At 42.1% G+C, this 26,734-nt stretch overlaps 1 long non-coding RNA gene across 1 annotated transcript; it reads right to left on the minus strand.

The window, feature by feature from the left end:
• LOC128832868 (uncharacterized) lies at window positions 1-24,949 on the minus strand. The gene is made up of 3 exons (XR_008444075.1): window positions 24,880-24,949; window positions 1,260-1,483; window positions 1-359 (listed from the first exon to the last, which is right to left on the minus strand). It is a non-coding gene; the product is annotated as an uncharacterized LOC128832868 (long non-coding RNA).
• Window positions 24,950-26,734: the final 1,785 nt, after the last annotated feature.

Raw genomic sequence — 26,734 nt, forward strand, 5'->3', positions numbered from 1 at the left:
TCTTGGGCGTCTGGTTGAGGAGGATATGGAACATGGGGAGGAGGGTAGGCGGTTGTACAGTGGATGCAGTGGTTGTCTGTGCTCTTGTTGGCTTTCCTGCAGCTCCACCAGATGCCTGAGCATGTCCGTTTGCTCCCCCATTAGCCTCAGCATTGCCTCCTGCCTCTGCTCATCGTGTTCACTGTATGCTTTCCTGGCCTCTGCCACTGAATGCCTCCATGCATTCAGCTGTGCCCTATCAGTGTGGGAGGACTGCATGAGCTAGGAAAACATGTCATCACTAATGTGTTTTTTTCGCCTTCTAATCTGCGATAACCTCAGGGACGGAGATGATAGGGGAAGCACTGAAACATTTCCACCTGCGGGGAGATAAAAAGGTAGAGTAGACTTTAAGAAAATACATTTCTGAGAACAAAAGGGAGACTCTTTCACAGAGAATCAAGCAATTCACAGCAGACAGCACATGTGCTTTAGGTGCAAGGTCGCATTGACACATCACACATGGCTGGGCAACAGAATTCGGTTTCCAGGCAGCCATGGTAAGCCAAAGGGTAAGCGGGGTTGGCTTCTTCCGCCTTCATAACATGTGGGAATGGTTTCAAACTGCAGCGCCCTCCTTTCCCATAGCAAGCAATGCCAGTTGGGTTTGCCATTTAAAAGGAGGGGCTGCGGTTTTCGGGTAGATGTGCAACACACCCCTCCCCCCACCCCAACCGTATGGCTATTTGGGATGATCCCTTCACCCCTCCCCCCCACTGCATGGCCATTCTCAGGAATGATCCCTTTTAGCCAACCGCAAACAGCCCAGCATGAACGGGGTCCTTTTACTGTTCCCTTACAAAAATTCCCTTATTTCAACCAGATGACCATGAATGATATCACTCTCCTGAGGCTAACACAGAACTATATAGACCGAATGTTGCTTGAATGTGACCAAAACCCAGGACCCTTCGCTGCCATGTGCTTTGTGCTGCAATGATTCCAGACTACTTGCTACTGGCTTGGCATGGTAAAGTGTCCTACCATGGAGGACAAAATAAGGCAGCCCTCCCCAGAAACCTTCTGCAAAGGCTTTCAAAGTACCTCCAGGAGAGCTTCATGGAGATGTCCCTGGAGGATTCCCGCTCCATCCCCAGACACGTTAACAGACTTTTCCAGTAGCTGTACTGGCCGCGAATGCATCCCAAGTCTTCAGGGGAATCAAACATTAAACACAATTGCTTTAAAACCCTGTACTGTAGTTACAAATGTTCACTCACCAGAGGTGCCTTCTCCGGCTTCAGGGTCAGGGATCCCACCTTGGGAGGGTATTGGCTCCAGGGTGATGAAAAGGTCCTGGCTGCCGGGAGAATGGATTCTCCGCTTGCCTGCTGCGCATTCTCCTCCTCCTCTTCCTCATCCACAAAATCCTCCTCCTGGTTGCATGAGACTCCCCCCTTGCAGGTGTCCTCGGACAGTGGTGGGATAGTGGTAAGGTCCCCCCCTAGAATGACATGCAGCTGATCATAGAAGCGGCATGTATGGGGCTCTGACCCGGAGCAACCGTTTGCCTCCTTTGTCTTTTGGTAGACCTGCCTGAGCTCCTTAACTTTCATTCGGCACTACTGTGTGTCCCTGTTGTAGCCTCTCTCCACCATGCCCTGTGCGATTTTGGCATATATATTAGCATTTCTTCTTTTTGATCGGAGTTCTGCCTGCACAGATTCTTCTCCCCATATAGCAATCAGATCCAGTGTCTCCTGTTCGGTCCATGCTGGAGCTCGTTTGCAATTCTGGGAGGACTGCATGGTCACCTGTGCTGCTGAGCTTGCCACACTGACCAAACAGGAAATGAAATTCAAAATTTCCCAGGGCTTTTCCTGTGTACCTGGCTAGTGCATCAGAGTTAAAAGTGCTGTCCAGAGCAGTCACATTGGAGCACTCTGGGATAGCTCCTGGAGGCCAATACCATTGAATTGCGTCTGCACTACCCCAAATTCGACCCAGCAAGGTTGATTTTAGTGCTACTCCCATCACTGGGGAGGAGTACAGCAGTCGATTTTAAGAGACCTTTAGGTCGATGGAACGGGGTTGGATGTGTAGACGCATTGCTTATAAAATCGACCTAACGCGGCTAAATTCGACCTAACCTCGTAGTGTAGACCAGGGCTTAGTTACTATCCAGTCAGGATGCTTTTACTATGCTATTAACCTGTTTTAATTTTAAAATAATAATACTTCATCAGTCATTTTGCTGAGAGAATAACGTATAAAAATAGTAAATGAAACAACAAACTCCTACTACTGTGGCTCTTCTGGGTAAAGTTGATCTCTCTTTTGGCTCCTGAACCACTGAGGTCTGAGTATCACTGCTCTAGTCATAGCTCTCAGAGAGAAAGCAAAGCAGGCTGGCTTGCTGAGAATATTACAGGGAGCCGTGCAGCCTTAAAAGCCCAGGTCAAAAGGGAGTCAGACACTGGTCTCTGCCCAGAAGAGGGGATGACTGGGAGCCAGAAACCTTTAAGTGGGTGCTCTGAAGAGAGGGGGAAATATAAGTGCAGTTACTTGGAAACTATGGGTGTTTAGATTTGGGCTTTGGCTCAATATAATATAGAGATAAAGACCAGCTGTATAATGTGAATACAGATTCAAATTTGTATTTCCACCTCTCTCAAACTTCATATCCAAGATTTTGGTCTATGATTTGTGTTTATTTCCAGATGATTGTGAGGCAGAAAAAGGGAATCTTTAAATTCTGGGACTGAAACTTGACAATAAAACGAAACTGGAATGCACACCTCTAGGGAATAATCACTCTTAGATTCAGAGCAAGAGCCAATTTAATGATTCACTGTGGTACAGGTACAGATTTGGTAGGGAGTATTTTGGTCCCTTTGAGGCAGAGATCTTGCTGGCTCTGTCATTGATTATGTTAAGAACATTATTTAGCAAGCAGAAGCCTAACAACTTGATTTGAGATCAAGCAATAGCTGTAATGTTCTTGGATAGTGCTGTTGCTTCAACACCTTTTGTAGGACTCAGGGGTGAACCCGAAAACACACCCAACAGTTCAGGTTCTCATGGTGCTCATACATACAATCTGAACCTCTGGAATCTCCAATAATTGGATGGAAACCTAGTATCTCAAAGCACTGGGTTTCAGATACGCTCTGCTTCCAATCAGGCCAGAAATAGTGTAAGAGTAAATCTTCTCGTGGTATTTCAACACTTCCATTCCTGGCCATAATCTGGAACTGCAGACACACATGAAAATGAGAAATAAGGGATAGGGATGATTGATTTTCTTTTTCATACCCCCTCCCCCAAAAGGGGGGGGGTCAAATACCAAGTTTCCCAACTGTGAATATGATTGATATTCCCATAAATAAGCCAAATATCACCGATTTTCACATGAATTCTGATAATTTAGTACTCTCTGGGCCTGCTGCTGTCAGCAGAGAGGAGAATAAAGATCTTCTCCCCAGCTGGCTCAGCTCCTTGCCTCTGGAGGGAAGAAAAGTGGCTATTTCTCCCTGGCTGGTTCAGTTTCTGCTCCCCAAGGCCTGAGAGTGAACATGAAGACCCTGCTCAGTTCCTTACTGTTGCTCGTATTACCAAGGGATTAGAGGGGAGAGGAAATGATCCTCTTCTTCTGGGAGCAACAGGACTTCTGGCAGGAGCTACAAAAAGAGAGGTGTGTTCAAATATTGGCAGAATATTCCAAATGGGAGAGGACCACTGTTCTACTGATGTTAGGCCCCTTACATGTTCTCTCTCTCAATCTGTGTATGTGTGTGAGAGAGACAGAGAGAGAGACCTTGTCTACACTACAAAGTTTTGTCAGCCAAAGCTGCCTTTTGCCAACAAAACAGGGAGATGTACACATTACAAAGCTACTTTTGTCAGCAAAATTCTGCTGTTTTGCCAACGAAATAAAACCACCTCAACGAGAGGCATAAAGCCTTTTGGGGCAAAGTTAAAGCGACAAAGGGTCAGTGTAGACACTGCTGTTTGTTTTGTCGACAGAACTGGCTTCCACCAGTACCCCACAATGCCTGTGTGACCGCTCTGCTCACTGTTTTGATCTCTGCTGCCCTGCAGGTATGCGCCCCTCCCCTTTCAAAGCTCTGGGAAGTATCTGGCAGCTCAGCCTGCTGCTCAGTTTGGGGAACAAAGAGCAAATCATGAGCGTGGAATGCTCCTGTTCTGCCCTGCACTGGGAGCACAGCGGCAGGCAGACTGCTGCTGCGAGGAACAGGGGGGACAATGGATGACTGCTGTGCTGCTTTGACATTCTTCAGCATGGAGAGCTCACAGAGCTGCTCAGGATGCTGCTTCCGGCAGCTGAGGGGGCTGTGGGAGAACTTGGCGAGAATCATAGAACCATAGGCAGGCAGGCAGAGCGGTCTGCATTAGGGGAGACTGCTGTGCCGACTGCCAAGCAGAGACGGGGGCTGACCTGGGGTGTGTGTCCCGCTCCCCCGCCTCAGGATAGGTGATCAGCCTGCTGTCTCGCCTGCCCCAGCCACACCACTCTCCTTTCCCTCCCCGCACACACTTCAGTTGAAAAAGCAGCTGACAATCTACTAGGATGCCCCTGGAATGATGGGACTGAGAAACATGCCTCATGTGATGCTGTACCTTCCCCATGAGTCATTGCAACACCCTTCCCAAAGCACCCTGGGATAGCTACCCACAGTGCATTGCTCTCTGTGTCGATGCAAGAGCTGCTAGTGTGGATGCGCTCTGCCGACACAAGGAGCTACTGTGGACATGCAACAACGGTTTTAATTAAAGCACTTTAATTAAAGCAGCATAACTTTTGCTGACAAAACTTTGTAGTGTAGACATAGCCTTTGTGTGAGTGTGAAAAGTTGAATTTGGGGTAGAAGTTCAGGTCAGTTTCTATTTTATCCAAAATACTTGGCATATTCTCACTTGTTGGCCCTAAGGTAAAATACCTACAGAAAAAAAGCTGATAATTAATTATTGTCATGACATAATGGGAAAGAACTGCAGACACACTCACTTTCTTCTAACATTCAACAAGGAACAGTTTTTTTCGTATTAAAGCAAACAGTGTGATACTTAAAGCTATTACGTCTTTCTTTTGCTTCACTGAAGTGATTCTGACTAGTACCTTTCTTAGTTCCCTGTCTTGCTTCCTACTGCTGATCTAAAGTAATGACATCCACACAATTATTAAGTGTGAAATGCTGTGTATTCATTAGTGATATTAAAATGCTAGTTTTGAAGAGGAAAACTAAGATTTTTTTTAATTAAGTGCCAAAATTTGAGTAAGAGAAATCCAAGGTTCACATGCATTTACATGTATGTGATTATGTGTCTGTTGCTGTGACTATGCATATAGCCATTCAGACATCCTAATAGTATGTGCAATTTGCATGTGCAAATTCCAATTTGCACCCACCATGTGTGTCATGTAAATACGATTATATGTGCATTGAGAATGTGGAGTGGAGGCCTCTTTGAAAAAAATTATCTGTAAATTAGCTAAGTGACTAATTTAACTAGAAATAGACAAAATTGAATTATTTTCTTTTTAAAATAACGTAGTATATATAACATGCAAATAAATTCGCCATTGAAGCCTCAGCTTCCACAAATAATTCGTTTTACAATCAGGCCAGTAAAAATATAGAACTATTCATAGTAGAAATGGTGGCTATTAAATACATGCAAAACAACTGCAGGAATTGTCTTTCCAGACTTTGTCAATAAATGGATATGTGTTTTAACGTAAGGTAATGCAACAGTGGCATATTAGATTTAGAATTCTTTGTTCTTAGCGTGTGTCCTAGATTGAGGTGTTAAATTTATCTAGATTGTTAATTTTCTCTCTCAATTGAACCAAAAATAATTGTACAAAAATTAAACATAAGTAGTAGCAGGACATGAAATTAATATCAGTGATTCACCTTAATGTCTTTCTGGCAATTGAGAGTTTGATTTTATTTTAATGTTTATTTTTCAAATGCCACTTTTCACAAAAAATTGGCACACTGGAGTAATTGTAACTTTCATTGTTTAGTTCTAAACACCAGTTATTAATGGGTCAAACTGAAATCCAGAAAATATTGTACAAAAGCACCATTCTACACTTCAATCCCTAATGGCCTGTCCATTTTTTTTTAAAGTGAAACATCCAATTATTTATTTCAGTTTTCCAATGAATTATTTACATTCCTTTAAGCAATGTAGTGGAGTTGAGATGAAAACCTGAATGGTAAGCAGAGTTCTCTGACTATGTCTACAGTTAAAATTATTACTCAAATCTTTCAGTATCCAGGCCCTGATTCAAGCCAGTTATTTAAGCATGTGCCTAACTTTAACTACATGGGTAGTCATAGAATCATAGAACTGTAAGGGACCTTGAGAGGTTTTTTTAGTCCAGTCTCCTGCACTCATTGCAGGACTAAGTGTTATCTAGACCATCCCTGACAAGTGTTTGTCTAACCTGCTCTTAAAAATCTCCAATGATGGAGATTCCACAACCTCCCTAGGCAATTTATTCCAGTGCTTAACTACCTTGACACTTAGGAACTTTTTCCTAATGTCCAACCTAAGCCTCCCTTGCTGCAATGTAAGCCCATTGCTTCTTATCCTATCCACAGAGGTTAAGGAGAACAATTTTTCTTCCTCCTCCTTGTAACAACCTTTTATATACTTGAAAACTGTTATCATGGCCCTTCTCAATCTTCTTTTCTCCAGACTAAACAAACCCAGTTTTTTCAATCTTTCCTCATAGTTATTGTTTCCTAGACCTTTAATCATTTTTGTTGCTCTTCTCTGGACTTTCTCCAATTTGTCCACATCTTTCCTGAAATGTGGCACCTAGAACTGGACACAATACTCCAGTTGAGGCCAAATCAGTGCAGAGTAGAGCGGAAGAATAACTTCTTGTTTTTTGCTTACAACGCTCCTGCTAATACATCCCAGAATCATGTTTGCCTTTTTTGCAACAGTGTTACATTGTTGATTCATATTTAGCTTGTGATCCACTATGATCCCCAGATCTCTTTCCGCAGAACTCCTTCCTAGGCAGTCATTTCCCATTTTGTATGTGTGCAACTGATTGTTCCTTCCTCAATGGAGTACTTTGCATTTCTCCTTATTGAATTTCATCTTATTTACTTCAGACCATTTCTCCAATTTGTCCAGATCATTTTGAATTTTAATCCTATCCTCCAAAGCACCTGAAGCACCTCCCAGCTTGGTATCATCCGCAAACTTTATAAGTGTACTCTCTATGTCATTATCTAAATCATTGACGAGAATGTTGAACAGAACTGGATCCCAGACCAATTCTTGTGGGACCTGACTTGATATGCCTTTCCAGCTTGACTGTGAACCCCTGATTACTCTCTGGGAACTGTTTTCCAAACAGTTATATACCCACTTTATAGTAGCTCCACCTAGGTTGTATTTCCCTAATTTGTTTATGAGAAGGTCATGCGAGACAGTATCAAAAGTCTTACTAAAGTCAATATATACTACATCTACTACTTCCTCCCTATCCACAGGGACTTGATGCCCTGTCAAAGAGAGCTATTAGGTTGGTTTGATATGATTTAGTTCTTGACAAATCCATGGTGACTGTTACTAATCTCCTTATTATCTTCTAGGCATTTGCAAATTGATTGCTTAATTATTTGTGCCATTATCTTTCCAGATACTGAAGTTAAGATGACTGGTCTGTAGTTCCCTGGGTTGTCATTATTCCCCTTTTTATAGATAGGCATGATATTTGCCCTTTTTCCAGTCCTCTGGAATCTCTTCCATCTTCCATGACTTTTCTAAGATAATTGCTAATGGCTCAGATATCTCCTCAGTTAGCTCCTTGAGTATTCTAGGATGTATTTCATCAGGCCATGGTGACTTGAAGACATTTAACTTGTCTAAGTAATTTTTAACTTTTTCTTTCCCTATTTTAGCCTCAGATCCTACCTCATTTTCATTGTTGTTCACTATGTTAGACATCCAATCATTACTAAACTTTTCAGTGAATACTGAAACAAAAAAGTTGGTTAGCACTTCTGCCATTTCCACATTTTCTGTTATTGTTCCTCTTCTCCCCTCCCTCTCCCCCCCCCCCCCCCGCCAATTGAGTAATGGGCCTACCACGTCCTTGGTCATCTTCTTGCTTCTAATGTATTTGTAGAATTTTTTCTTGTTACCCTTTATGTCTCTAGCTAGTTTAATCTCATTTTGTGCTTTGGCCTTTGTGTTTGTTTGTAATTTTACCTAGTTTCCACTTTTTGTAGGACTCTTTCTTGAGTTTCAGATGATTGAAGATCTCCTGGTTAAGCCAGGGTGGTCTCTTTCCTACACATAGTTTGCTCTTGTGCCCTTAATAATGTCTCCTTGAAAAATTGTCTATTCTCTTGAACTGTTTCCCCTTGTAGTCTTGCTTCCCATGGGATCTTACCTACCAACTCCCTGAGTTTGCTAAAGTCTTCCCTCTTGAAATCCATTATATTTATTGTTCTGTTTTCCCTCCTACCATTCCTTAGAATTATGAACTTTGTCATTTCATGATCAATTTCACCCAAGTTGCCTTCCACTTTCAAATTTTCAGTCAGTTCCTCCTGATTTATCAAAATCAAATCTAGAGCAGCCTCCCCCCGAATAGCTTTCACCACCTTCTGAAATAAAAAATTATCTCAAATACATTCCAAGAACTTGTTGGCTAATCTGTGCCCTGCTGTGTTATTTTCCCAACAAATGTCTGGGTAGTTGAAGTCCCCCATCGCCACCAAGTCCTATGCTTTGGATGATTTTGTTAATTGTTTAAAAAAAGCCTCATCCACTACCACTTCCTGGTTTGGCGGTCTGTAGTAGACCCCTACCATGACATCACCCTTGTTTATTACCCCTTTTATCCTTACCAAGAGACTTTCAACAAGTCTGTCTCCTATTTCCATCTCAACCTCAGTCCAAGTGTATACATCTTTGATATATGAGACAACCCCGCCTCCCTTTTTTCCCTGCCTGTCCTTTCTGAGAAAGCTGTACCCTTCTATACCAATATTCTAGTCATGTGTATTAGCCCACCAAGTCTATGATGCCAACTGTGTCATAGCTGTGTTTATTAACTAGAATTTGTAGTTCTTCCTGCTTATTCCCCAAACTTCTCGAATTAGTATACAGACATCTAAGTTACTGATTTGATTTCCCCTCTGTGTTCTCTCTTCTCCCTGTTATAATGGCCCATGATCCTCCCAACTTCTGACCCTTCTCCCAGGTCTCCACGTTTTTGACTTACCTGTGTGCTTTTGTCTTCCTCCCCCCATCAAACCTAGTTTAAAGCCCTCCTTACTAGGTTAGCCAGTCTGTATCCAAAGATGCTCTTCCCATTCCTCAATAGGTGAACCGCATCTCTGCTCAGCAGGCTTTCTTCCTGGAACAGCATCCTGTGGTCCAGGAAGCCAAAGCCCTCCTGGCACAGCATCTGTGCAGGCATTCATTCTCTTCCAGGATGCATCTGTCTCTGCCTCAGCCCCTACCCTTGACTGGAAGGATCAAAGAGAACACCACCTGCACCCCAAACTCCTTCACCCTTACTCCCAGAGCCCTGTAGTCACTTCTGATCTGTTCAGGGTCATACCTTGCAGTATCACTAGTGTTCACATGGATGAGCAGCATGGGGTAGTATCAAAGGGCTGAATGATCCTTGACAGTCCCTCTGTAATATCTCAAATACTGGTCCCTGGCAGGCAGCATACCTCCCAGGATGCCATGTCAGGGTGAAAGATGGGTGCCTCTGTCCCCCTTAGAAAAGAGTCCCCATCCACCACTACCCTACATTTCCTCCCAGCCTTGGGGACACAGCGCTTCTCCTCCTCCACCTTTGGAGGCAATTTCTCATCACTTGTTGCCAGGGCAGCATAATGGTTCTTCATCACGATGGTTGATAGGTTCAGAGTAGGGGTGGAGCAATGTCTGCTGCCATAAGTATCCAGTATCCAGTTTCCTCCCTGGGACAGAGCCATATCCTCCTCCCCTGGTGGTGTGACAGCAATCCTCTGTAGCTGGATAGCATCCTTAGCCTTGGATGTCTCCACGTGAATACTCTCTATGAATTCCTTGTGATCACAGGTGCTCTTACAAACTCTATCTTAAACTCTGCTGTTTGCGATCCTCCATTCACTAGCTTCCCTTAGTCGCTTAGCTTCTGGCTTTTAAGGCCTTCTCTCCTAAGTCAGCACTCATTAATCACACAGGGGAAGGGTGATCACAAGGCTGATGGCAAAAGTCCAAACAGTCCCCAAACACACAATCCCAACTGACCCTGTAACTTTAAATAACCCAAAAGCATAGGCTCTGACTTTTACTTTTCCCTGGGGGTGCTCCACCCTGAGGTCCAGCTCCCATTGCCCCACTCTCTTCCCAAGGCTCCCCCCCTGCTCTGCCCCTCCCCCAAAGCTCCGCTCTCACCCCACCCCTTTCCCCAAGGCCTACCCTCACTTCTCCTCTTCCTACCCTCACTCCGCCTCTTCCCGCTCCCACTCTGCCCCCTTCCTGAGGCCCCAACCTGCACACCACTCGCTGGTTTCTGCCCTCCCCCAAGTTCCTCCCTGAGCCACCAAACAGGTATTTGGTGGCATCGCCTATCAGCTGTTTGGCTGCATCCCTGATCAGCTGTTTGGCAGTGCCCCTGATTAGCTGATCAGGGGTGCTGCCAAAAAGCTGTAGCTTTTTTTTCCATGGGTGCTCCAGCCCTGGAGTACCACGGAGTCTGTGCCTATGCCCGAAAGAGAGAGAAAACAACAAACAATCAAAAACCAATCAGCAATACTAGCTCACTCACACCTAAGATTAGTACTCACACCTTGTTCATTCAGCAGGGAGATCTCCTTCTCTCCCTCTCAAACTCCCCTGTTTGCTGTTCCCCCCTTTGCTAGCTCCCCACTGACTTGCTAGCTCCTCACTTGAAGTCTTACTGAATATGGGCCTCAGACAGGAGTTACTTTTGTAGAATTCTATACAGCGAAGAATTTAAGGCGATTAGAAATCAATATTTTTCTTTTAATACATGTTCATCTGTAATTGGATGATAACAAAAATGTTGGTAGGAGAGTAATGAAAATAGTAAGAAAAGAAGCTGATTAGAACATTCCTTTATCCCCAAAGGAAATAATAAGTGCAGCACCCTTCAGATATAATTGTTTCTAAAATAGCAGGTAGAAGGCTTGCTACTGCTCTCATTGAAGTCAATGGCATCAGACCCATAATGGATACAAAAATAAAAGGAGAGTAAGTAGTGAAAAGGCAGTCCATAGCAAATACTACTAACTCATGCATTTTACAGCAAAAAAGAGGCCATCTTTCAAACTAGCATTCAACTGTGCCAAACTAGCATTCAATCTACTACATCAATTAATCTAGCCCTACTGCCAAAGCAGGATTTTGGATTAGATTCAGTAATTGTTTCTTTAGAGTAGGAGCAGCCTACTGATGAGCAATACATAACATTGTCACATAAGGAAAAACGACAATTTCTATGTATAGTGTAAAGATATTGGAGAGAGAAAAAATTATTCAGAAAAAACAGAAATAGTTCAGAATTTCATAATGCTTCAAGGGAAAAAATTACTGTAAGGAATTGTAAAATTCATTAAAGAGACCTATGTATTTCCCAAAGGATACAACAGCCATATGTACTGTGGAATAAATACCATTCACTAAGCAACCAGAAGATGGCATAAATGCAGCGAGCCTGATGTGAGGAAGGTTCAGATGCTATTATACGTTACAAGGATCAGACAGTGAGATTGCATCTAGAATACTGTGTTCAATTCTGGGAACCTCACCAAACAACATAGACCCATTCAGAGAAGAGCAACAAAAATGGTTAGAGAAAGATGAATTTGTGAGAAAAGATTAAAAAAGCGAAATCTCTATGGCTAGGTTAAGCAATGATGAAGAGAGGATATAGCTATCTACAGATATTTGAAGAATATAAACAGCAAGAAAGGAGAGAGATAATTTGAGAGGGATAGAAGTAATGGAGTTTAGATTGCATATCAAGAGAAGCATTCTGTCAATGAGGTCTATTTGTTTTATTTTATTTAGCATGTGCATAGTTGTCTAGCCAAGCGATGGCATCTTCAGTGGCGTGATGCAGTTCTTCTAGGCCACCACTGAGCCTAGTCAGCAGGCATTCATCGACAATGTGCGTCATTGTCTGTGTTGGGCTGGAGCTGCACAAAGGGCTGTCACGTAGGCCCCAGTGATACTGGTTGGCTGCACAGAGACCTTGCCCGGTCCAGAACCTGTTCAACAGGGACCATTGGCCACGGGGCAGGTCAAAACCAGGCGGGCAAATTGTGGGGTCGGCGACGAGGGATTATAACTGATATCCATTCCTCTCACCAGAGTGTTTCCGCCCTAACATCCTGGGGTGGCGGATGAGACCATAATGGGTAACGTGACAGCAAATATGTGCAGCTGGTGGTTTAAAAAGATCATTGTGCAGTGGCAGACTTGAGTTGGCATGTACTTTCTCCAGTAACTTGCCAGTGGCAACCTCTTGTCTGATATGAGGAGGAGCAATATTGCTCAGAACTGGAAATCATGGGAGTGGAGTAGGACGCAGGGTGCTGGAAATGATGCGTATGGTGGCATGTAACTGTGTATCCACCAGTTTGGTGTGTGACGATCGACTCCATACTGGTACGCAGTACACTGCCATCGAATACGAACACAAGCACTCCATGACGAACCTGCTAGTTTGCTAAGAAGATTGTTGCGCGTCTTAACTTCAGCTGCTGTCTTCTTCAGGTGGGCATGGTAACTCAGTGTGCAGTCTAAGGTCATGCCTAAATAGACCGGTTCTTCTTCATGCTTCATCTTCTGACCATTCAGATAAACATTCAGTTCTCGGGTTGTGCTGGCGTAAAGATGGAACAAACTGGAGACTGTTTTTATGATGCTTGGCTGGAGATGCCAAGTCTTACAGTAGTCAGCTAACTTTATCATGTCCCAGTTTAAGGTGGCATCAAGCTCATGAAATGTCCAGGCCTGGGTACCACAACAGATGTCATCTGCATAAATGAATTTTCCTGACTTCGTTGTTGGCAGGTCATTGATGTAAAGGTTGAACAGGGTTGGAGAAAGCACAGAGCCCTGGGGCAACCCATTGCTCTGTTGTATCCAAGCACTCGTTTTCTCCCCCATATGGACTCTGAACTGCCTATTGCGGAGGAACAGTTGTGCCATATCTTATCATAGGCCGCTGTTAGATCGATGAAAACAGCACCTGTTTTCAAGTTTCTCTGGGAGCTATTCTTAACAAGTGTGGTCAGCATGAATACTTGGTCGCACGTGCTATGGCCTTGGGTGAATGCTGGCTTGGTCAGGGCTCAAAATTCTCTCCACATCAGGTAATATATGCTGTAGGACCAAGCACTCCAGTGCCTTGAAGCACACCGACAATAATGACATGGGACGATAGCTTGATGCTTGACTTGGGTCCCTTCCAGGCTTTAGGAGGCCAATGACTTTTGCGGTGCACCATATTTTCGGTAGCCTACCTTCACTGATGACACTGATGAAGAATTTCACAAGCCGAAGCCAAGAATGGGGGCCAAGGTTCTTCAAGAATTCTATTATTATTTTCAGGAATGAGGTCTATTATCATGTGAAATAGATTCCCAAGGTAAGGGCAGGAAGTGCCAGCACTTCAATATATATATATATATATATGTATTTTTTTAAAAGACAAAACAGTAGACATTTAATCCTGGATGTCAGTGGAAGATGGAATAATTGAACTGCCAGGGCTTTTATATCTCTAATCTCTATGATTCTATGAAGAGAGGAAAGAACTGGTACTTGTGGTGGTCAAGAGCCTGTATTCAACAATTTTATGTATTATTTGTATTGTGGTATCTCCAGTCATGGATCAAGACCTCATTGTAGTAGGTGGTGTACAAACACAGAACAAAAAAAGAGCTTGCCCCCAAAAATTTACGATCTATTATTAGAATATTATGTAGTACAATGGTAGGAACCTGCTGTAGCCTGCTACCGTCTATTCTGCTCCCCACCCCCAGCCTTCTTCGATGATAGAGGACGACCTCTGCAACTACACACCATATCCATATACAGTATTGGTGACAAGTTTTGGCAAATGAATGAAACTGGTGAATTTTGAAGTTTCCTGAAAACTGTAAAAGAATATCACTTTCTGCCAATGCAAGGGGGTTTTCCCCACCAAACGGAAATTCAACTTTATCTCAATGGGAAGTGTGGGGCAGGAGGGAGTTGGAACCTGTAGTTCAATGGGAAAATTGGTGATTGCTGTAGGGAGTTTCAACAGGTGGTTCTTGTCCTCATGACAAGCAGCACTTACTCTTGGAAAGAGAACATTTGGACAGCAAAAGAGTTTGTGCAGGCATGTCAGGAGACAAGCTCTTTGAAAACTTCACTGAAACATTAATTAAGAATGTTAATATAAACCCATGTTCTTGCAAGTTCCCATCCCGTTATTACATTCTGTGTCTAGAATTTGTGCCTGCATTACCATAACATTGTTGCCAGCAAAGTTTATCTCACATCATCCCTTATGAAGTGGTCAGGATTAGACTCCTGCTTCTTTAGTCCTGGAGCCCCACAACAAATAGCTGAGAATTGTGGGAAGAAAAAGAAGCTGGGGATTCTACCACTAGAAAATGTAGAGTAGAATTATATCTCCTAATATCTTTATTTGTACTTACATCCACTATCACACTATACATATTATAACCTGGTCTCTTGGTTTGTGTACCAAATTAGAAGATTAATGAGCAGAACTTGTGGTTAAAGTATGGACTAGGAATCAGGAAATCTGGGTTCTGTCCCTGACTCGAACACCTACCTTTTGTAAGAACATGGACAAATCACTTAATCTTATGCCCCATCTGTAAAATAGGGATAATAATGTGCTCTCGCATTCTTTGTCTTGCCTGTTTAGATTATAAACTCTACAAAGCATAGATTTTCTTTTACCACGTCTGTTGGAGCTGAGCAAAAAAAAATCCATCCTGTGCGAAATTCCAATATGTTGACATTTTTAAATCACAAATTGGGCTGAAAGTCAAAATATTTCAAGGAATATTTCAAGGAATGAAAAGTTCTAAGAAAAAATCCATTTAGAAATGTCAAAGCCAAACACTTCGCTCTGTGGAACAGAATTGTAAGATTTAGTTTTGAGGAAGGTCAACAGTAAACTGTATTTCCCTATAGTGCTGCACTGCTTCATAAGAATTATAGTTCTGGGTACCTCTTGCCCCCTTATCTCCTATGGGCTGGGCTCTCTGGTTAAACTAAATCTGCCATGATGCACTGTAGCCGTATGACTCCCATGGGTGAATCAGAGAAGAGATCATGTTGTGTGCCATAGGAAATGTAGTCCAGTGAGGGAGTCCCTCCCATAGGGGAGAATAGTGGCATGAAGCACCTGGAACTACAAGTCTCATTGAAACAATGCAGCACTATAGAGAACTACAGTTCAACAAACCAAAATACTTCAATTCGGGTCAAATGTACCTGAAATGAAAATATTTTGATTGGATTTCCATCAGGAAATTGAAAAATTTCAGCAAGATCAAAACTACATTTTCTGTCAAAAAAATCATTAGAATGGAAAATTCCCAATCAACTCTAATGTTTACATAGAGTGCTAAGTACAATGGGACCCCCATTCTTGGTTGATATCTTTAGTGCTACTGTGATTAATAAAATAATTCATTTTACCAAAAAATGAAGCATTGTTAGTAATTAGCTTTCAGAATCATAGTCTAGGCAGTAGCCTGTTACTGGCTTAGTATTGCAGTTTTTAAGGCTATGTAGCAATGGCATTTGCTAGTTACATTAACCATAGATATTATAAGGGTGACAACTGAATGAAGAATAAAGATTTAATGAACGTTAATGTTGGAAGAGACTCTTCCCATATACAAGAGCTGCAAATGCAATGTTTATTTCACAAAGAAAGAAGTAGTTCCCATTTCTTTGTTTAAATTGCATAGGAATGGCAATCCTGTAGATAATTGGGCACAATTGATAGTAAAGTGTCTCTAAATCTGAGATAACTTTGTGCCTCTTGCTTTTCAGTTGTTTTGGCCGGAATTATTTATGAAGAACTCTTCATCTCCATCTTGATGCCTTATATGTAAATATCAATTACATAGTTTAATATTTAAAAATATAAAAATCGAATGAATCCCATAGTTTCATCCTAGTTAAAATGCACACAAATGAAACAGCTTATTGAGACCATACAAATTGATAAGTGCATTGCAAAACTTACAAATGACACATACATCTACAGAAACAGGTCAATGTGTTTTCTGTACTCACTGTAAAAGAAAATAATATACTTCACTTATGATAGAGAAAATTAACGCCCAGTCAGACACCTAGGGCAATTTGAAGTAATTTGATTAAGAATCATGATTTGAAAGTAAGTGACATTCTCAATGTAGCTGTACATGCTTGGTGAATAAACTAATCAGAAGGAGAAGCTGAGTCATAAGACAAAGCAGTCATAAAAGAAAATTAAACATTAACTTTTCCCCAGAGCCTCTGAAAGAAGTTATCAAAATCATTTCTAGATGTCAACAAGCTCATTTCAGCACCTTAGTTATTATTGTCACCACTAAGCTGTAAAACTGAAAGCTGTAAGTTCTTTTAAAAGATTGGAATACACAGAAAAATATATAGCAATGGAAGTTCATTCAATTCAAAATGATAGTTGTCTGCTTGATCCAAATTCTGTAAAAGGTGTCCCAGCCAGCCATCTTATTCTCCTTAAAGAGAGAGGGCGACTTGTCCGGTAGTCTTAGCACAGGACTAAGAGCAAGGAATTCCTCAATTTTATTCCAAACTCTGTCTCAGACTTACTGTGAGATAAGGAAGGTCACATGAAGTCAGGGGAGTTACATCAGGAGTGAATTTGGCCCACTATGTTTCAATATGTGTCTGTTTCCCATCTGTTAAATGTGGATAATATGTAGGTATTGGGAGAATGAATTACCTGAAGTGTATAAAGTGCATTATATAGTAAATGATTACACTGCTCTACAGCCAAAATGCTTCTGAAATAAATGTAGTCAAATTTTACTAATTCTGGGTCACTGAGAATGAAAATGATGCTTAAAATTGTTGATTGGCTCTAGTTTTCAAGATATGCTATTGGGTCAGTATATACGACCCTTGACTTGGGAATGGCGGAGGATAAGTGAGTTATAAAGGGAAGGGATCTCAATTTAAACCAGAAATGATTAAAATACATCTTTGACTGGATCTATGAATAAATCTATGACTGGGTTTGGACAGTACTTGCTTTTTAGGCAAAACTGTGCATTATCCAAACATTCCATCAGCTATATGCCCAGTATCCCACGGAGAAGGACTGCTGGTTCCTGATGCACCAGAATCATTCTCACTTGAGTCAGACGAGGAAGAGGAAGAGGATGAAACTTCTGGTCCTGAACCATCAATGTCACAGGACCCACATTTTCTCCCATCCTCCTCCTCTGAACCACACCTCATAGCACAAGGTGAACTGAATGACCTTGTCAGGGATTTGGAACTACCCAAGAGTAAGGCAGAGCTGTTGGGAGCAGGGCTCCAGACTATAGCAGTGGAATCTCCTGGCAGGTGATGTTAGGGTTTCCATGTTCCGTAACCGTCAAAAGGATCTTGTCCCATTCTTCTTCATGGAAGGTGATCTTGTAGCCTGCAACAACATCGATGGTGTGATGGCAGCCCTCAACATCGTTCACGATCCAGATGAGTGGAGACTGTTCATTGATTCATCGAAGACGAGTCTTAAAGCTGTTTTACTGCATAATGGCAATGTTTTGCCATCAATTCCAGTTGGTCATGCAGTCCATATGAAGGAAACCTATGACAACATGAAACAACTTGTTTGGCGGGGGAAGCGCTGGGAGGGAGGGAAGAAGGGAAGGGGAGAAGACGGAGAAGAGGAACTTGTGCAATGCTTCCTTGTAAAGTCAGCCAAACGACGTTATAAGGGAGCATTGCACAACTTTAAACGAGTATGTTCCCTAATGGAGCAGCAACATAACTTCAAAACAACATTAAGCGGGAGGATGTTAAGTGAGGAGTTACTGTACTTAGTTTTGGTTTGCCACTCTCCTGTAGAATGTTCCTATAATTCAAACTTGTGCAGCACTCTTCTTCTACAGTCACTTGTTTCCTGGCATCCCCTCTTTTGGTCATCTTTCTTGTTTCCCAACCCTCCTAACATTTGGCACCATTATTGAATCTGTGTTACTTTAGAGTTGTACTGTTCCCATTGGCTTAATCCTGGGTCAGTTGACTGTATTTTAGACTTGGGCAAAATGCAAGAATTTACAGTTTACTATTCAGACATTAAAATAACATTATAGATAATTTATAGGGTACTGTTTGCCAAAGTGGTGAACATACTATCCCTTATAGTTTGCAAGTTCACTACTGTTCACCCATTAGACTCATTTATTGTTATAGCTTGGTCAGCTGCCAGTTATTCTCATAATGAAGACTGAGCCTAAATACTAACCAACATTCAGCAGTTTCAAGCACAGGAATCAGATCAGCAAAGGAACTACACTGGGAGTTCTCAGGATATGTGTGTAGCCAAGGCAAGCAGACTGAAACCTCAATAGCTAAGGGGCAATAAAACATACTGTTCTCGTACAGCAATGGTTGTGGTGGCAAAGGACCTGTCAGAGGGGCTATTCAGAGCAGTGATGGTGTGAATTCATTCAAAAGTCCACTAGTAGTTGCTAGTGCACTGGCTGGCAAATGTGGTCATGTTGATTGATGGTGAGATAGAGGGAAGAAGGGGGCACTCAGGCCAGGTCTGGGAAGGGGAAGGCCAGAGAGGGAGTGTGTGAGGGGGAGAGAGGAGTAGTTTTTACTGAACTTTCCCAAAGGTTTAAAAAAATTAAAATAAATCAGATTTGATTCAGTTTCAGGGATGCTCACAGAATCAGATTGGTATTTATTCTTAACTAAACCAACTTATCTATCCATGGAATGCACTGTATGCCCTACTGCGGCAATTCTGAATTTAGACCCTGTGATGGGGTGTTCACCCTGTGATGGGGTGTTCATCCCACACAGGACTAGTCTAAGGTGGCCAGGTAGGCCTATTAACTCCACAGGCTGCACCTGGAGGGAGAACCAGGGTGCAGGGAATTGATTGCAAGCAGATTCAGATTGCAAGAATAGGTGGGGCCTATCAAGTAGGAAGCTGGCAACATACAGGGACTGCTGCTGAGATAGAGCAATCACTCCCTGGGAAGTGGGAGGAGGGTTTGGAGCTAGGACATCCAGAGATGGGGGGAATCAGGTAAGAAGCAGTCCAGGGAAGGAGAAGTGAGGGCTGGGAGAGTAAAGCCCAGAACTGCTGGGTTGAGGGTCCCTGGACTCAGTGTTTTCCCCAGGAATTGAAATCAGGGTGTGTGTTCAAATTTATGTGGGGAAGGGGTCAGGGCCGATGAGGGGTAAGACTGTGAGAGTGAAGGTGGGCTGTATGGCACCATAGTAAAAACTGAAAAATGTTTCATTTTTATTAGATTTAACTCATGTTTTAAAATCATTACACAAAGTAAAGTTGGCTACTCAAGCCTTCTATGAAGCACTACGTCTACATCCTTGGTTTCTTATTATAGTTTTGCACAACTCTGTTAATGAATTTCTTGAATGCAATGCGTTCATCTTTGGTGGCTTCTCGTGTGTCTGGTACTTCCATTCCTTCAATTGATATGCTCATTAGTTCATTCACATGATCAGGCAGAAGGCGACTTCTTTCAGAACACAAAATTCTATTCAATGATGAAAAAGAGCGCTCAACTGTAGCTGTTGTGACTGGGAGTAGCAAGAGATGAATTCCTACTTCTTTCATCCCAGGGAACAGAACACAAAGATCGGGTCAGTCGAGCCACTAGTGATGATAAAAAAGAAGTTGAAGTCAAATCTTCATTCATTCATTGTACGATATTCTACTCTGTGTTCAAATTCTCTATTCTGTCCTGAGCACATGGCAGCCCCATTGCTGGTAGTGCCTCACTCCATGCAACTTGTAGGTGTTTTATAGGACAGGGATCTGTAAAAGTTACATAGAGGTTGAGTAGAATCTAGAACTCGCTGTTGTAGATTTTTAAGAATCAAGTCTGTGTACTTTTTCAGATGTCTTAACAAACACTTCTTGTCCTCTTCACTTAAGGATTCAATATAAATGCCTTCATTAGTCAACTTGTGGACTGAAGTCTTTGCTTCTTCCTGTACTTTTTCAATGGATAGCTCTCTGATTGATGCAAATGTAGCTTCTATTGCTGGACAAAGATCTACTGCTGTTGTAGCAGATGCCTGGATGGCATTGTTTAATGACCCAACTGGTTTCAACAGTAGACTTACGAGAGAGAGAATGGCAATAGTCTTCTCTGAATGTAGTAGCAAAAGTAATCCACCAGCCTCACTACTTAGATCCATCCCATCTTGGTAGATACTTTCCAAAGCCAGTAATAATGGCAGGAGTAATTTTAAGACAACAGCCAAGGATCGCTCATGAGAAAGCCAGAGGGTTTTCCCAGGTTGGACTAATTTGAATTTCAGTCCCAGTGTATCTTCTATATTTTCCAAGATATTCAGTCTTTTTGGATTCTTGCTGAAAAAAAGAACATAATGAAGACATTAAATGCATAGATTTTTATGTCTTTTGAAGAGTCTGCAGCGCGTACTAGCACTAGTTGGAGTAGTTGGCCTCTGCAATGTGTATAGGAGAGATTAGGGTTACACTTTTCTCTGAGCAAAGCTTGTACTCCAGCATGTCTTCCAGAGACTTTTGCAACTCCATCAAATGCACAAGCAACCATCTGTTTGGGGTCCAATTGACAAGCATTTAACTCTTCTAAGATGTGGGTGGTCACAGATGCAGCCAATGTGTCTTCTATAACTTGAACATCTAGAAACGCACCTACTAGCCTACCACTGACATCAAGATAACATACACAATGATTTAATACTTAATGTTCATTTGCATTGGTGCATTCATCAGCCATGTATGCAAATTTTTTGAATGTGGTGAGAGAGTTCTTCACTTTTTCAACTGTTGAGTCTTTCACTGTTGCACCACATGCTTCTAGCCAGTCAGTTGAGTTTCTTGCAGAAAGATAGTGAGCATTTGCTGGTCTTGTTCGGAACCAGTGTTCAGCTTTAGGATGAACAAGTGACAATGCCCTTAACATTGGCCTCCAGTTTGTAGTGTGTGGTATTTCTTGTTTAAATAGAAAGTATGTTTCCACAGCCATGTTTGTTCGCATGAACTGTGTTGTGTCTCCAGCATTCTTAAGAGCCTCATTAACACTCATCGGTGTTGTCTTTGGTCAGTGGAGACTCAGAGTTCAGAGGTGCTTTCACATGAGTTCACCTCCCAGGTCGGGGGCAAGAAGGCACCTTGCTCATTCCTCCAGCTGCTCACTGTTCGCTCTGGCCACTGTTGTTCATTGTGCCACCGTTCACTCCATCGCTCTGTTGCCAATGGCCCTGCATCATCACCTTCTGCTGCCACCTGCCCCTGTGACCTCTGTGAGTTGGTCTCTTGAGGTTCCACCCAGCTCTCAGTGATTTCAGCTGAGCTGTCAGTGGGGGAACCTTGCTGTTAGTGCAGACTGGACCGTCTCTTCCACAGAAACACTGTCCCACAGCAGATCTAAGCACTTAGACCTGATTATCAGTGATTTCAGCTGTAGTGGTCACGTAACAAAACAAGAAACTAACATAATCAGCTCTGTCTTTAAACAGTGGAGAAGGGCCGGTCAAATAGTACTTGTGACTCAGGCAGACCATCAAGCAAAGCACATGTCCCACCCTCTCTCTTGATGCCCTCAATCAGCACAGGCTAAGTACAGTTCTACTGCCTTTTATTCATACAATAAGAATAACAATATTTCATTCTCCCTCCCCCTCCGCCCCACCCCTGCATTCAAGTGATTTGTAACCCAACCCCAGCCAAAATCTATCACTTGGGCAACACAGCTCTGTTTGATAGGTACCTAGGTAGATTAGGTGTGAATGTAAATACAATCTGATCCTGAAGCCTTTCCCCCCAGCCCCCAGCTCACCATTAGCTGTCAGGGAGAGCTCATTTAGACTTCGCTTACAAATCATAATTTGAAATTATTAGGTTGGCCACCATCACCGAAATGAATGCACTGACATTGTCCTAAAAAACAACAGCTGTATAAGGAAGCTAGTCTGTTTCATACTTTTCAAATCTATTATACTTTTTCAGATACACGTATTTTATCATACACTTTATATGCTTTTAAAGTGTGTATTAATGTTTCAATTTCAATTCAAATGTCCAAACAATCACTAAATTGGCAACACTGCATGTAACTAGTTCACAAAACGGGGGGGGGGGTTTGTTGGAAAAATTCAGGGGGGGTGTACACCCCCCCTGGGGGTTGTAGGGAAATCCTTGCCTGGACTGGAACCTGGAGTAGAGGATGGGCCCAGGTTCCCCTACCAGCCACTGAAGGAGTGGCACCTGAGGTGGTGAATGGGAAGACTGCCTAGGACAGCTGAAGGAAAGACTTTGATATACCCCAGAAGGAGGAACACTGAATGACCTGGCTGAAGGGACGGTCCCATCACAGTCCCCAATTCAGGAAACCCCGTAAGCACATGCTTAACATTAAACATGTACTTACTATGTTGCTTTGACTTCAATGGGACTTGAGCATGCACTTAAAGTTCAGAGGTTTAAGTTCACATCCCTATGTTTTCCTGAATTAGGCCTTAGCTAGAAACAAAGAGCTCAGTTCTGCCAGGTTGACTTCAGTTGGTCCTGACAGGACTCAGCAGTGCCCATCAAAAGCTCTCAGTATCTTGCAGGATCAAAGCCAGAAAGAGAGAAATTCCACAGCAGTTGTGGGTGTGCATGCAGCAGTGGGGTGGAGGAAGTGTGATTTAGTCCAAAGGAGAAGTCTTCTATTTCTTAAACAGCCCGGGGAATAGACAGGTTAGGAACATTCTGTGATGCTGACCCCTCTAGTTTTCTTAAACTTTGAAAAAGTAATTCTGGAGTTTATTGGAGCAGCATGTTAAAAGCACAATAGGATCTACTTCATAGTCTCTCTTTTGAAGCAATACATTATTCAGCCTTAGATTACAAAGAGTTGCACAGTCAGTGCCCTGGAGGTTTTTGGAATGGGCACCACAGTCAAGGTCACTGCTTTCACATCTTTACAACAAAGTTAGGTCTCAAATATCAGCCACTTTCTGTTGAAATCTTTTATTTTTCTTAACTAGAACTAGGAGAAGTATATCATGGATGCTCATAGAGTTCTCTAAACTATCTCACACATTCCTCTGTAAAAATAAAATTCAGACTGTTAAACCCTGATTCAGCAAAGTGCGTGTTTATGTCCATCTCTGTTCACCAAAGCATTGGAGTATATGGTTAAATGATATTGACCTCACTGAGAGTTAAGCATGTGTTTAAAAGCTTTGCTGAACAGGAAAGGACTTAAGCACATGTTGACGATCAAGTTCATGCTCAAGTATTTTGCTGAATTGAGATCTTAGTCAATTGAACAAGACATATAACTCAGTTGTGCAGCCTTTTCTCATTTTCGAGAGCACTTACTCACCCAATAAGTCCCCATATGAAGAAAGCTTGCACAATTGGGCTTATTGTGATGAGACAATATAAATATTCATCATATTTCTCTCCGTTGCCATATGGCAACTCAGAAGTCGGGAGGCTAGATTTTGCTCTGTTAAGCAAGTAAAAATCTAGAGTAACTCCATTAAAATCAGGTGAGTCATAACCTGAATTTACATTAAGGTAAATTGTTACTGAATCTTGTCCAAGCTCAGCTTTTTTGGGTAAGTAAACAACAAATGAAAAGCAAAGGCAAGAGGACTGTGAACATAAGCTGTAGACCACAAAGACAGGAACAGGACTCATGGGGGATTTTAACCATCCAGAGAGCTGCTGGGTAGGAAATACAGATAAACAGGCATAATCAGAAAGATTTCTAAATTGCATAGAGTAGAGACAACTTGTTGTCCAGAAATTAGAGACTTCAGCCAGAGGAGAAGCCATCCTAGATCTTCTTCCTCCTGTCAGGGAGGCATTGATAGAAGCTAATAGGTGAGCTTGGAACCAATGACCTCAAATATTTGAATTCAACATAGTAAGGAATGGGAGTCATAGAATGCAGCAGTACAAGGACATTCAGTTTCAGAAAAGTAAATTTGGGGGAATTAAGTCAGCTACGGATTAAGATGCAATGGGAGTAAGAATTAAAATCTACTAGTGTGGAGAAAGGATTGAGAATTTTGAAAGGCATATGGCACAATATTTCAACAGTGCCACAAATATATGTAGCATTGGACAGGTATAGGTCAATGCCGAACAGATAGGTGCCTGTCCTGAAAGGCATTGTTTCAACTGGATAATGATATTCTTCACTTCTTGGATTAACCTGTTGTGTAGTGTTGCACTATGAGATTAAAAAGTCAGTTTGTTTCATCCTGCACATGGTGTTATTTTAGTGGGGGGTGAAACACTTTGGAATCCTTCTGGAGGAAAAATGCAGTCTAAATCTGTAGTAAGTTATTATGAAATTCTGTCAGCTGCTGTGCTCGGAAAAATGAGTTTTGGCATGGTATAAGTAGAGAATTAGGAAAGAGCTGTTGGACACACACGCACACTTGCTGAGAGTACATATCAGTAACTTTGAGGAAAAGAAGAAAAAATTGCAGGAATGTTGCAATTACCAAAGCATTAAACTCAGAATCAAAGTTAAAAGGATCCCAAACCTCTGAAAGTATGAAAATGCCCTGTTAAAGGCATCCAAACAACCTTACCTTTACCCCAGTGGTGGTGCCCTGAGCAAGGAAACCAAAATCCGAGACAACTTTATCCACCCGTTACAAAGATGTTCATCCCACCAGTGACGTCAGACTCTGTATAATGGACTTTGTAAAGCATTCCAGAATGTGTGGTCATGTTCTTGAAAGGCTTTCTGACACCTGCTCTCAACCTTAACTCTTGCATTATCTAAGGTGGGGTTTTTTGTCTCGAAACTTCCTTTTTTTTTTTTTTAATATCAGTGAAACATTCATGTTACCCCCTGGCAGGGGGCATGAGAAGGGCAGAGTCCTGCTGCATGGATGCCAGAGAGCATCAGGATATAGCAGGATAGGTGGTGTAGAAGTGCTTTGTTGTCCAATATTTCCTGCCTTAGGCCAGAAGTATCATGATGAGGAGAGGGAAATGGTTCTTCACTCCCCAGACCCCCTCCTCCTTTCAACACAAAGGGTCCTACTGGGCAGGTCAGCCATTCAGTGAGCCTAACTGACATCTTCAGCCACAACAACCATAGGTACTTCTTTCCAGCCCATCCTTTACATTCCACACACCATGCTCCCCGCTCTGGTCTCCACCTTCTCTCACTCCCCTCCAGGTTCCTCTCTCTCCATTTTCCACTTTCTCCCCATCAGCCTCTTGGGATTTCATCTCTTTTTCTCCAGAATTGTAGACAATCCTAGCAAACAGGTGAGACACTTCCCAGGCCAGTGAACCTAGTCTGTCTTCCTTGATGCCTTCCTGTTCGATGTGACTTCTGTCCATAAGGATCAAGAGTAAAAAATACTTCTTTCCTTGGAAAAAATGTCCCATGATTTAAAACTGTCCTAAGTAGTCATATCAGACTATAACATCTGAGGTTCTGAAAACCTACCAGTGAAGGGAATATGAGGCCCCACCAAAAGCATAATGCTAGAGAAGAAATTAAAACACAGGCAGTTTGTGATGAAGCAGCAAAAAAACCAACAAAAAACACCTTTAATCAAGTACATTCCAAATGTTCAGGGGGATAAAAAAACCTCTTTGTGCTTTAGTGTCCCCATGTGGAAACAAATCAACTTTTACCTGAAGTAATGAAGGGGGGGGCTTGAAAATATAGGGCTTATAATGGGTGTCTAGACTCAACTTTAACTAAGGAATTACTCCCAACCCCTGTGTATTGCTGCACATGTCCAGAAACAAGATGGCCATACCCACCTCCATTCAGCAGCACATTCCACCACATTTTGTTATTTGTGTTACTGCACCCAAAAGTGTGCTAGGCATATTACAGACATATAATTAGACAGTTCTCTGCCCTTGTATGTGTTTTATTGTGAGGTATCTCAAAAGAAGTAGGACTGGGGCATGGTTTTTATAGAAGAAAACACTGACCACAAAGAGTCAATTAAAGTAATAGTTTAAAAAATGAACTGCTAATTCAACCACATCTTCAATGGAAAATTCATATTACAGCAAAAACACAAGCATATTTCTCTCTCTTTTGTGAGTTTAACTTGGAACGCCACACAGTTTTTATTTTGGACTGAAAGCAGAGAATTCTGGAGTGAGAATTTCTAGCATCTGCTTTGCTGTGGCAGCTGTACAGTGAAAAAATGGCATTTTTGTTAAAAATTCATTAGTTAGCTCAGATGTTTGGCTTGAATTTTCTGATCCTTGATCTTCATGTTGCAGCTGAAAAAAATGATCAATATACTGACATTTATTTTTTTTCTTGGAGCAATAATTACATTTACACTTTGTTTACTGCAATACTTGAAAGATGTTTCCAGGGCTCTGTTATGATTTTTAGGTCTTTCCTTTTGCAAAAGATTACAAGATGCACAGTTTGAAATGTGATAAATTAAATAAAAA

Source organism: Malaclemys terrapin, chromosome 1, assembly GCF_027887155.1.
Source record: "Malaclemys terrapin pileata isolate rMalTer1 chromosome 1, rMalTer1.hap1, whole genome shotgun sequence".
NCBI classification, from domain to species: Eukaryota; Metazoa; Chordata; order Testudines; family Emydidae; genus Malaclemys; species Malaclemys terrapin.